Raw genomic sequence first — 12,599 nt, forward strand, 5'->3', positions numbered from 1 at the left:
GACTCCATTTTAAAAGCTATTTAACAATAATATATCCCTCTTTTTCTTTTTCTTTTTCTTTGTATAATACAACCTTTTTCAATAATAAGTACAATATGGGCCCTTCCACGGGGAGAAGTCAACTTCACAGCCTCTAATTTAAACGATAGTGAAATGAGATTTTGTGATGGGGTGGTACTATTTTAGGTAAATTGTATAATATTTATAGATATCTATATTAGGTATGATATAAAGAGTATGATATAATAATAAGAAAGTTGATTAGGATATCAACTTTGAATAACAACTATTATCGAGTACTGGTTCAAACCTTGTTGCGATTTCTGTGTCATTTGCAGTGTATTTTTTCTTTTCTTTTTTTTGTTTTTGTTTTTGTTTTAGATAACAACTTAATTTTGCATCAATAAGATGGGGCAAAATAAGGTCTCATTTTTGTTTTAAATTTAAAGTAGGGTAAATTGTGCTTAGACCTTTATGATTTGAGTCATTTTTGCTTAGTCTTTGTAATGTAAAATTAATTTTGGAAATGAACTCCATTACTTAGGTCAATATTAACATAAAATGAGTTAAATTACCTAAAATTTAATGATTAAAAAAAACAAAGGCAAGTCATGCTACATAACCGAATTGTTCTAGGTTAATAGAATCCATTGGTTGACGGGTTCTCAATCAGAGAGAGAGAGAGAGAGAGAGGCTTTCTTTTTATAGAGGAGGAGGATGGTGACATGTGGAACCCTACCCATGTTTCTGGACGGTAATCTTGAAGGCGCCATGGACTAATTCTCATAGGCCCCAGGAAGGGCCTTGGAGAAAGGCTCTTAGGCTTAGGTGGTTTGAAGAGGGTCTTATATGATCGAGTGGCCTAAAAGACGCCCTCAGAGGGTCTCTTAGTCATGAGAGAGGCTCCCCGGGGGTGGCGGATCACCTAGTAGGCCTTTGGGTCTCATGCACAAGGGTGTGTTAAGGCTTGGAAAAGTGAAAGGTAGCTAAGGACTCCATGACTTAGTAGGAGAGAGAGACCTCTTGGTCATGATTGAGTGGCTTTACACTTACTCAATCATGACCGAGTTTGCTTGTCTTCTTGCTTCATTTTGCTTCTTTCGGCTTACGCGGCTCATTTGGCTGACTGTAAAGCATAACAATTGCTCCCCACTATTTCCTCTTAGTTTCTCAATGGGAAGAGTAGCTATCGCTTTGCCTTTTCTCTCGCCTCTTCTTACGTCATTTCCTTCTTAGATGGTACTTTGCTCCAAATTGTAATACCCTATATTTTCATAAGGTTGTCACGTATTTTAAGTGAGTTTAAAATACAAAAAAAGTGGCTTGATAGTAAAGTAAATCGCTTAATCGATGGCAGGGAGAGCCCTAGAGCGTAAATACCTAAGGATAAGGGTATGGAATTGACGAGCGTCTCAAGACAGGATTTATGACACCGAAAGAAATCAAATCTGAAACAGTTTTCAATATAGCTGTGATTTAGGCTAAAAACATAATGATGGTAAGGGACTTCCAGGAGGTCAACGAAACCATGAGGAGGCTTTAATTTTGTAATTAGAACAACCCTTAAGTGGTTTCGGGATGAAACAAAAGGGTTTACGATTGAAACATATATTTAGGGGCTAAGTGTAATTTTTAATTCTAGTTGAAAATAGGGTGAAATTTATATTTTTTCAATTTTTTTGGGCCAATTGAGAAGCATGGAACTTAGGGGTTCATGTGGTAAAATATCAAAGATTAAGGACTTGAAATCAAGGCCAAAATGGCATTTAGAAGAAGTTTGGGGTATTTGCATAAATAAATTACTTTGGATTTCAAGATTTATTCCAATATAGTTTTGAATCACTTTGATTTTCAAAACTCAATCCAATATGGCTTTGGATTTCAAGCAACATTCAATTCTAGCTTTGGATCTCTTGGAGCCCATAGCTTATCTAGAGACATGTGACGACACGTGATTGGCTGAGAAAATCTATAAATAAGGCCCATGGGTTGTTCTCGAAATCATTCCAAGGGAGTTGAGGATTGAAGGATTCTAAAGTGAGGATCCTATTCTTGAGAGAGGGAAGGAAATTCTGTAGGAAGAAGGGAAGGAATTGGAGGAGAAATGGACGAGCCTCGTCGGAGTTTGTGCCAAATAGTCAAAAGAATGGCAAGGTAACTTTGATTTTTTTGTAATATTCCGTAGAGAGGGAAGAGAAGGACTCGTAGGTTCAAACAGCGGTCGAATCAAAGCTAAACCGAGGGAGTTATGGCCGAAATACGAACATTATGCGAAGCTATCACGGGTGTGTGAGATACACGTGTTGGGAAGTGGCTATGCATGAAGTTGCGTGGGCTAACTTCCCAGGGCCCGTGTAGGCCCTCTTGCCTTGAAATTTTCCAGCTTTACCCCCAATTTAATTCCCTTCAACCCTATGTAAAAATATTGGAGGTTAAGATTACCAAAACTCGTGTTTTCTACAGAAACCTAGGCCGTTTGCTATGAAACCGTAACTTTTAGGGGTAAACCTACAAGGTGAGACTCCTATACTCCAAATCCTATTTTTTGTTCTCTTATGTAAGACTCCTATTGTATGAAATGTGTTTTGTGAGACTCTTGTACGCAAACTCGTATTATTCTCTTGTACGAAATTATGTTACATATTTGAAATGTATTTTCTTGAAAAAAATATGCTTTGGTTTTCAACTATTGCATTTATAAAATTTGTGTGGTCATACTGTTGTACCTATATGTTGTTTCCCGAAGACAAAAGTGTGGATATCCTCCGAGATGCGCTATGCGTGCGCAATTGAGAAAGCTCTCGTAGGGAAAATCGTGAGTCTAAGGGACAACATATGTGGTGTTTGTATGAGTTCTATGAGGCCGGGCCAAGGTGATATGGTTAGGGACCTCCTGAGAGAAGCTATGCATGTGCCATTGAGAAATCTCTCGTTGGAGGAGGTTGACATGTTTACGAGGCACTTCGAAGTAGTTCTCGTTGTTTTCTCATACGTTTTATATCAGTTCATGCATATGTATAAACTGTTTTGGAGTTCTCACTAGAAGATTCATCTTTTAATTAGATTGTATCCCTGGAATATTTAAACGTTTCAGGTTTAACAAACGATTCTAAGGGAAAAGAGATAGCTGAAGAATAAGCTCGTTTTGTTGTTTGTAGCATGTTTTTGCATATCTTTAAGTATGTATGAGAAATTCAATTGATGCGAACCTAAGTATGTTTTGGTTATGTTTGAGGCGTTCGGTTATCGCTTCCAGGAGATGATATCCATGTAATACGTTTGTAAATGTCTTGAACGGTTTCTTATATATATGATAAATAAAGCGTTATGGTTATGTACCATATCAGGTTCGATCTAGTTTCTGTATTTGTAATTGTATCACTTGTCTTAGCTATTTGTTTATTGGGCTTGTTAGGCTGAGAAGGTGAGATCGGGATTTTTAGGAATTGTATGTTGTGCATCAGTGGATGTGTTGTGAAAAAAAAAAAAAGAGAATTCCTGAAATCCTAAGTTATATAACACGCTCAAAAAATTTGGGGTGTTACACCAATTATTTGAGATGGCGTCCTTAAATTTTGTATCTTCGGGGGGTCTTCATTTTCTGTAACCCATCGGTCATTCTGACTTCCCTTCATTTTAGATAATGGTCCCCGTATCATGTTTATGCGTTTTCTTACTTCAAATGCCAGGTTTTCCTTAGGTCATTCTTGTGTTTTGGCGTTTCAACCTTCTATGTCATTCTCACACCTCATGTGCTTCTAGTTCTAGGCTTGTGTTTATTTCCCTATGTAACATGTTAGCATCTCACCTTTAGCCCTTTGGAACCAAGCCCTGGTGGCAAAGCTGATCAGGCATTTGCTTTCGGGTGATGGGGAATCTCTTTGGGTTAAGTGGGTTCGCACCTACCGTATTAAGGACTCGTGTTTCTGGTTGCTCACAGTACCTTATGCATGCCTTTGGTACTGGAAGAATTTGCTTTCTCTTAGGGGAGTTTTGAGGTCTCAGTTTGGGTGAAGCATTGGGGATGGTCGTAGTATTTTTTCTCTAGCATGATCAGTGACATCTTATGGGGGTGCTTATTGATTGTTTTTCTCGTTAACTGCCAAGGCAATTAGGCATTTCAACTTTGGCTAGAGTCTCGGACATCATCAGTGATGGTGCTTGGAATTGGCCTGAGTTCCCTTTATCCCCAGCTTCAGATCTCATTCGTCCCTAGTTTCTGAGTATTCCTCGGCTAAGGCAATGTGATGAGTTACGATGGCTTCCTGTATCCGATGAGGTATTTTCTATTCAGGTTGTGTTGAAAAAGCTCCTAGTTTGGCATCATTGTGTTCCCTAGCACCAGTTAGTTTGGTCTTCTTCTGGCATTCCCGCTCATTTATTTATTTTATGGCTTTCCATTCGTGAGCATTTATCTACTCTTGATCGGATTAACTTGTATTTGTCTTTCCCAAATAGATGTTTCTTATGCTGGGTGACAGCAAAGAGTCACAATGACCTATTTTTCTAGTGTACCTATTCCCATCAGGTGGTGAATTGTTTCTGAAGATCGCAGAAGTTTGCTTGGCTGTGGCATCAATGGGAGATTGGGGTGCTTGGGGCTGTGACTAAGTGGAGTGGAAAAAGTCCTTGGCAGATTGAGAATATGATGGTTCTTCAGGCGATAGTCTACTTTATTTAGAAGGAGCACAATATCATAGATGCTTTCGGGACCAAGAGAGATCAGTTTCTCAGCTGGCACATAAGATTCATTGTGCTATGTGAGCCTATCTTGTGACTGTTTGGTTCCAGCCTTCTCTCCAGAGTAGTGCTCTGTGTCATATTTGGAGGCTATCGCTTGATCAATCATCTATCCTTCATTCAGATGCTATGCCCCGTCTTGAGGATTATGTTTGATGTCTTATTTTCAGAGTGTTATGTTATTATCTTCAGTGATTTCTGGTTCATCTGACGTGTTGTCAGATTGTTGAGTCGTGGAGTCCCCTTCTCTCTTTCTAGGAGGGGTGAGTATTGTGCTGATAATGTTCATTGCCTTGGTTTAGGTGGCCCTGTTTTGGTCATTTTTTGTGTTTTCCCTCTTTCCATTGTTTTTATCTTGTATATATTTTCTTCTTTTTGTTTTTTGGCCCAGAGGGTGTTTGTGGTTGTTTATTCGCCCTTAGTTTTTTGTTGGTCCAGTGTTTATCTTAGCCTTTGTTTGTTGCTGATTCAAAGTATTTTTTATTCTATAAAATTCTTATTTACAAAAAAAAAAAAAAACCATGTTGGCACCTAAAATCATGTTAGCATCTCACATAATATATAAAATTTTACAATAAATTATTCAAAACTCTTATTGCTTACACTTCACTTTTCCTTAGAAGATGGGGGACATGCTCCCTCCCCAGTCCTTAGTGGATGATGGACGGGCATAATGCCCACTCCCTAATGTGCTTGGGTTTTTTGCATTTTCAGTTTTAATCTGGTCTTGTTCATTTTGCACTTTTCAACTTTAGGTTGTGGTTGATTATTATTGCGCATCTATTGCTTTTGGTTTTGGGTTATCTTAGATCATTTTTGTGCTTTAAATTTTTCGGCTCGTAATCCTATCTCAAGTGTTTTACACCCTTGATGTTGGGTTTTCCCTTTATCATTCTATCGATTCTTGCATTTTTTGATTTCTTGATTCATTCTCACTCTTGAACTTCAATTTTTGGACCGTTCTCGTGCTCTTGCATTTTAGTTTTTGGACTGTTCCTGTGCTCTTACGCTTTAGTTTTTGGACCCTTCGTGTGCTCTTGTGCTTTAGTTTTTTTTTTTCGTTCTCGCACTCTTACGCTTTAGTTTCTGGACCTTTCTCGTCCTCTTGCACTTCGATTTTCGGACTATTATTGTACTTTGATTTTTGGACCATTCTCGCCTTCTTACACTTTAATTTTTTTATAATGAGCCCTAGATCATTCTCATGCATTCCATGCTTCGATGCTAGGTGTTGAATACTGAGCTCTAGATCATTCTGGTGTAGTCCAGATTTCAATACTAGGCTTTGAGTGTTTATTGGAGTTTTGATCCTTTTTAGTGCATTCATTGTCCTAAAAAAAAAAACACAAGGAGGGAATTGTATTAAGACAAGTGTCAGTTTATTCATGTATCACTAAATGACATGCATAAACTTTTAAGAATTATAACTTTGCCCACGATACTTTCTTGAAGGGTTCATACGCATTCTGAATTCTTTTAGGGGATTTTGGTTTTCGAGCAATGTTACATGTTTCTTGGGAAAGCTTCTTCTCTTTTATTGCTATTCCCACCTTGAATTATGCCTTTAGCCTCCATGGTAGTCAGTAGATTCTTCTGCTCGAGCTTTTACATCCACAAATTCTACTAGTTCCCCGTCCTTGATCAATGCCTTTATTCGATTCTTGGAATCTTGGCATTTCTCGGTGGAATGGCCATGGGTACTATGGAATTGGCAGAAAACATCCATTTTCCTTCCCATAGGTTTGTCAGTCTTATTGGGAAAATTAATAAGGCTTGTTCCTTAGATGACTACCAGGATATTAGAGCGTGATTGTGTGAGCGAAGTACAATCTGTACATTGGAGTTGAAAAGTATCACTATGCCTTTTGGCCTTCTTTTCCCTCTGGCTTATCTCTCCATTAAAGTATTTTTCTTTTCTTTTTCGGTCTCTCTCTTCGTTCACTCCAACCATTTTCATCAACTCGGCTTGGAGTATGTATTTATTTTCCTTTACAAATAGATCAGCCAGGTGGTTGGTTGATCAAGGTCTAAGGATTATTATAGTAGTACTGATGTCGTCCCTTGGAGCATTGCAGTGGTTGCACACTATTTTATAGATCATGTACCTCCAATGTCGCGTTTCTAAAATGATCAACATATTGTTCGAGGGTTTCTTTGTTGCTTTATCAAATACTGAGCATATATGTGTAGTCATTTTTGTGGCTATTAACAATAAAAGCCTTCATGAATTATACCCTCAATTGGTTGAATAAGGAGATGGATCCTTCAGCAAGACCATTGTACCAAGCGTAAGCATGATTTGTTAAGGTCATAGGAAAAGATTGACACATGATTGCATCCTCCCATCCATGAAGTAGCATTAAGGACTCGTAGCTCTTAATGTGATCATGTGGGTCGTCCTTGCCTGATTACGGAGATAGCTTCGATTTTTTAAATCTCCTTGGCAACGATTTATCCATTATAGTTTAGGGAAATGGGATTCTTCTTCGGATTTAATCTTCTGAGATTGGCAACAGTCTTCTCTATTCTAGCACCTCTTTGATAATTCTCCTTATGTTAGTCGTATCTTAGGCCCTAAACTTTGAGGGATTCTCATCTTTTTCATTCTTCCTCGATCTTAATGAGGTTTAGTCTTTATCTGTGGATGCACTTGCCACGGTTTCAAGATAATTTTCTCTCCCGAGGGTTTGTCTGTCATCTCTTAGACTTTTCTAGTCCTTCTCTCTTTGTTGGTTTTGAGCTTGGTGATGAGGAGAATCTTGAGAACATGTCTTTTGTGGGGAACACCCCAAACCAGTCCCCAAGGTAGCTTCCCTGTAAGGACTATCCCTTGGCTCCTCCTATTGGGTCTCATACAATGAAGCCATTTTTGGTACAAATTTCCTCAATGTGGATGGCATCGCGTCGCGAGGAACCGAATTTTGCAACATTCTGACCATTTCTTGAAGTGCTTGCATCCCTTCGAGGTGTTATTGTCGTAGGGCCTCATATTCCGCCCAAGAGACCATAAGCAGAACTTGTTCAGATGTGCTAGGTTGATCGGTAGGGTGAACCTTTGATTGGTGCTAAGAGTCCGATGGAGGTGGGTGAGTTTGCTAGGAGTCTAGCAGAGGTAGACGAGTTTCCACGCCTTGAGAAAGAGTCTGTTGGTTGCTTGTAGTGTTAGCCATCAAGAATGATCTTTGCTTAGCTTTTTGTTCAATTTCCCACAAATGGTACCAATTATTATTGCTTTAATACAACAATAAATTTATAATGTGGGAAAGTGAGGGGCATGAGTCTTAGGGTGTCTAAAGAATTCTAAGTGTCTGTGAGGCCTCCAAGTGATCAGGAGGGTTCCTAATGATCCTATGAGTTCTTGGCAATCCTGAAAGTTCAAAATGATCTCAAGGGTTCCAAATGATCTTGAGAGTTCCAAGTCTAGGCGTAAAGAATCCTAAGACCTTCGAGTTTGGATGCAAATGATCTTGAGACGTCCAAGTCTGGGTGTAAGTTGTAACACCCCACCTTACACGGGCGCGTCACTATAAGGAAATTCTTAGGAATCCTTTTTTTTCTTTAAAAAAAAAAAGTCTGTCACATGCGGTGCCATGGGAACAATCTTCACATGCAGATGAAAAATCCCGAGAATTCCAGTCTTACTCGTTTAACTAACAAGATCAAAGGACTTAAACTAAACGAGATATGAAACAATACAGCGGAATAAATACATCAAAATGTCGTGGTCTACCACGATTTTCATACCAGTCAATCCTACTTCGAAATACATGTTACAATATTACAAAATGATAACAACAGTATCATATAACTGTTCATACATATACCAAAATAACTTCTGACATCTTCAAAATGGTACAACGACTATCAACTAAACACCGTCGGCCCCATTGGCCATTTCTTCGACCTCGCAGCAATCCCTGGCTGGAACGTTGAATGTTTCAGGGGCATAACCTAGGTTAGATGATAAAACATCTAAGTGATGGCATGAAACAATTTATACAATGCATGAACAACATATGAGCATGGCATATACAAACAAATGACGACTTACAACGTGTTTAACTTCAGAAATCTCCCTGACATACTCAACCTCTCGTGGAAAAACCATTCCACACACCGTTGGGGTTGACCTTGCCGCGACATACTTGATCGCTCGAGTGCCCTACCGTGTCACTCGTTCACCAGGATTAACCTTGTCCCATCCTCAAGAAGATCCCATCCCGTCCCATACGGACCCAACAACGATACCAAATATCAACACCTCGATGATATGAAAATACACGCCATGCACCGACTCGTTTTAAAAGTGAAAACAGTTGAAGCAATATATCACATGTTCAATATGCAAATGATGCCACAATGTATATAAGTGAAACGCCTTTGTAAACAACCCACGTTTAGGAGGGTATAACCGCTCACTAGAACCCACTACACACACTCCAAAACACGTTCAAGACAAGGTAAAACTAGAATCAAACCACTCACCTCAATTCGAAAAAATTTGATTTTTGCCTAAAAAAATGTGCCACACCTCAAAATTCATGCAATCCTTCTTTTCAATACACCAATCATCTCCTATTTACCATTAGGACCTTAGAAATCAATATTTCTATTTTTCCTCAATTTTCTCTATTTTTCTTCATTTTTAAACCTTTCCTACCTTCGAAAATTCATAAAAAATATCTAACATCAAGTTTCACAAAATATTTTTTTATGATAATTCCTAAAATAATTTTACCAAAATTCTAAAATTAAAATCAATGCAAAAATCATACCTCACGCGTCACCTAGAGGTTCGGCGAGTGAAGCCCACGCGCGGCCGGCCTGGTCGTCTTCTTCGGCCTTCTTCTCCGACTCCGACGACCTCCAATGCTCCAAATTCTTACAGGGGCTTGTAGAGCTTGATGAGGCGATCTCAATGGTGTCTTTAAACGTTGGAAAAAGTGGCCGAAAAAGGCTTTAAAAGCTAGTTGCAGGTCGCGGTCCGATCGAGCCTGATTTTCCGACGAGCTTCGTAAAATACCTCCAAACCTATACCAAACGACCCCAAATGCTCTAGAAACAATCCTCAACACCCAGGGAACAAAAGCCTCTTATCCCAGAAGCTCGATTCAGCCTAAAATGAGAGAAATTTCGATTGATTTGGGCTTCAAACCTCTCGGCCGAGAACCCCTTTTATACTTGTTTTTAACCTGATTCCCCAACATATCTTGCTCGTTCTTATCCCCTAAACCCAAATCCATCCTCCAAACCAATCAAAAAGCCCCAAATCACGAGCCTATGCCCTCAAAAGATTCATTCAAATTGAAAATTTCTTCCGCCATTAAAACCGATCATGTTACTGCCGTGCTCGGCCAATGGCCACCCCCAGAAGCTTCATCATCACCTGAAGACTGTCCTAGCACCTCTAGGCGAGCTTCTCGATGTCCATAGGAGGCTGCTGGCGGCCATGTGTGGCGATCGCGTTCACACCATGGTATTTTCAAAAATTTACATTTTAGCCCCTAGTCAACTTTTAATTGCATTTTCTCCCAATCCTAGATACCCCTAGACTATCTAACACTTTCACTACTGCCCATAAGTTCCATATTTTTCATTTTCCTCAAAAACTTCTGAAGAACTTACCATTTCGACCTCCCTCGGGTAATTTACAAAATCTACACTTTTGCCCGAATGCCCCTAATTGCGTGTTTTTGACTTCAAACCTTCGAAAATCTCTTGATTTTGTCGAATATCGCTTATTTGGACAGTTTTACCTTTATGGGATTGCTTGACATAGTCCCTCATCCTTTGGTTGTGTTTTGAATATTACACAAAAGCCCGGAACTATAATTAAATACCAAATTTGACCCTGTAATTTCTAAAAATACTTTAATATTAAACATTGGGTATTACATAAGTGATCTTCAGACCTCCAGGTTTAGGTGTGTTTGGGTGCAAGTGATCCTGAGACTTTCAAATCTGGGTGTAAGTGATCCCGAGACCTTTAAGTCTGGGTGTAAGTGATCTTGAGACCTCCAAGTTTGGGTGCCAGTGATCCTAAGACCTCCAAGTTTGGGTGTAAGTAATCCTAAGACCTTAAGATGACTGAGTGAGGAGGTTCCAAATGACTAAAAGACTTGCTAAGAAAGAAACTGGTTAAAGGCACAAGTGAGGATCCCTACGTGGACCCCCCAATGCCTAAGTTAGTTTCTGAGATTACTTGAGCGCAATGAGAGAATTTTAGTACTAGAGTCAGTGTACTTGAATAAAGAGATGACCCTTCTATTTATAAAGAAGGAGGGTGACATGTGGCACATTGCCCACGTTTCTAGGCTGGAATCTCAGAGGCATCTTGGACCAATTCTTACGGACCCTAGGAAGGGTCTTAAAGAGAGGTTCCCGAGCTTAAGTGGTTTGCAAGAGGGTTTTCTATGAGTGGCCCGAGAGACGCCTCGAGAGGGTCTCCCAGTCATTAGAGAGGCTTTCAAGGGTGGAAAATCACCTCATAGGCCTCTAGGTCTCATGCATAAGGGTATGTTGAAGCTTAGGAGAGTGAGAAGTGGCTAAGGACTCCATAACCAAGTGGGAGAGGGAGGCTGCCACTCAATCATGACCAGGTGGCCTTGTACTCAATTATGATTGAGTGGCTATCGAGCCACTCTGTCATGGCCGAGTTTGCTCGTCTTCTTGCTTTATTTTTTTTTTTTGGCCTACTCAGCCCATTTGGCATTGATTTATGCTTTTTGGCCCATTTAATCTTGTGTTTTCGTGGTTTTGGCATATAATTTTTTATCCATATTTGTTACTTGGATTTTCGTGGGTCTATGCTGATTGCAAGGCATAACAATAGTCATAAGGCTCATAGTTACATGCATGCATTCATAACTATATATATATACATATAATTAAAGTCAAATATATACATACATTCATAGTTAGAGACTCACAGCTATATACATACATTCATAGTTATACATATACTGACAAATGTTAGCTCTTGTAGTTATCAATTAAATGAGAGAAGACGGATAGAGTTGTGGCTGCTAGTTGAAGAGCTCGGTGACGGTGGTTGTTACACAATTGCTAGTTGCTGATGAGAAGACGGATAGATGACGAAATGATAAGAAGATGGAAGGATGGCGATAGCAATCAAATGTGACGAAATGATGAGAAGATGGAAGGACGATGGTGGTAGAGAAAACAAGGTAAGGCTAAAAATTTTCCAAAATGAAGAAGATTAAGTTTAAACTTGAATCTAAATTAGAAACAAAAAAATTTCTATTTCTAATGTGGTCGTGTGAAAGAAAATATGTTTTCAATTTTTTTTTAGAAATTACAAAACAGTTCAAAAATATTTTTTTAGTGTTTCTTGGAGTTTTGAGGAAGGAAACATCCCCATTTGAGCGTTTTTGTGCATAAGAGGTAATAATAGTGGAGTTAGTTATGTTTTTTTTTGGAACTAAAATGTCAAGACACAAATTGTAGAAGTAATTCCTTTAAAATCCACACAACTTACAATTTTAGATTAACGAAGCAAAAATGCTGCCATGCATAAATTTCATAAGAATATATATTAGCGCTGTTTATCAATTCAAATGATTATGAAAGAAAATCTATAAAAGTAAATTTCACAGATCAACGTCACACACACATATATATATATATATATATTCCATAAATAAGTACTTTGTCTTCTTCGCTCCATATTTGACAATGTGGCCTCCACCTTGATGACCTCCAATGGCGGACGCAATCCCTTTTGAACTTAAAGTGGTTTAAGTGGCCAAATTCACTGTCCGATCGAGTTAAAACCGTCTCTATAAATCCGAAACGGCGATCACATTACATCTCTATCTCTTCCACACAAACACAACAAA

The sequence above is a fragment of the Diospyros lotus genome, chromosome 12 (assembly GCF_014633365.1).
Source record: "Diospyros lotus cultivar Yz01 chromosome 12, ASM1463336v1, whole genome shotgun sequence".
In the NCBI taxonomy this organism is placed as follows: domain Eukaryota; kingdom Viridiplantae; phylum Streptophyta; class Magnoliopsida; order Ericales; family Ebenaceae; genus Diospyros; species Diospyros lotus.